Consider the following 1,163-nt stretch of genomic DNA (forward strand, 5'->3'; position numbering starts at 1 on the left):
GAGGGAGGAGTAGGGGTAAGTTGAGTGGGGCTCCAGCCAGGTGGGTGGTGGGAGGATCAATCCCAGGTGGCTCATTCAGAGGTTGGGGGGGGAGGCTCCTGCCACATCCCGGTGGAGGCCCCAAAGGTCACATGCCCCCCCATTTGTGTGCAGGGGAGGCAGCTGCAGTTGCAGGCTGGCCTTTGCACCCCAAGCCCTGCTGCAGCCTGCCTCGGAGCAGCCTGATACCATGTGGGTCCCACCGCTGTGGGCAGGTAGGGGACGAGGCTCAGCCAAGCGGCCGGATGCACGTGGCGATAGGCCATTCCCAGGCCAGCTGCAGCAGGGTTTGGGGTGCGAAGCCCAGCCAGCAACTGCAGCTGCTACTGTTGCATATAGATGGGAGAGGGCATGTACCCCCTCCTAAACGCTGGGCAGTGTGGGCGGCTGCAGCAGCTGTGAGGGAGGGAGGAAGTGGGGATGAAGCAGGAGCAAGGTCCTGTACAGCTGGTGTGCAGGATGGAACTGCAAGTGACTTGTCTGGGGGCCATGCAGCCTGGGAGGGCATGGTGGCTGCGTGCCCCTTGATCTGCACACTGGCCAGGTCGGCTGCCGCTGGGGTGTGCCAGGCGGCGCTGGGAGTGGGGCTACGCGAGGGGGCTGCAGGCACCCGAAAATTTGCCTTAGTCCCCCCATAGCCCACACTCCCAGCACCACCACTACCACCCAGCCCTAGCATAACCCAGACCGCTGCTGTGAAGAGTGCAGCACTGCCTTCCCCTCCCCACTGCTGCCCCTTTCCCCCTGGGATCTATGTGGTGGGGGGCTGTGGGAGGCCAGGGCTGGAAGGCAGAGCTGTACTCTTCACGGCTGCAGTCTGCTATGCTGCATCGCACTTGGGCTGGGCGGTGATGGCGGTTCTAGGAGGGTGGGCTATGGCAAATTTTTGGGTGCCTGCAGCCCCCAGCATAGCTGTGCTTGGCATACTTTGGCCCCAGCCCACAGCAGCAGCCAGCCCAGCTGGTGTCCAGATCCAGGGGTGCACACCCCCTGCGCCCTCCCGGTCTGCGTGCTGCCCCCTCCCCACAGCCTCCGGATGAAATGCTCATGGCTCCACCTTGCACCCTGGCTGTGCAGGGCCTGCCCCTGCTCCAGCCCTACTCCCTCCCTACTGGTGTGTGTGC

This window comes from Gavialis gangeticus, unplaced genomic scaffold (assembly GCF_001723915.1).
Source record: "Gavialis gangeticus isolate Ggan-Ray unplaced genomic scaffold, GavGan_comp1, whole genome shotgun sequence".
In the NCBI taxonomy this organism is placed as follows: domain Eukaryota; kingdom Metazoa; phylum Chordata; order Crocodylia; family Gavialidae; genus Gavialis; species Gavialis gangeticus.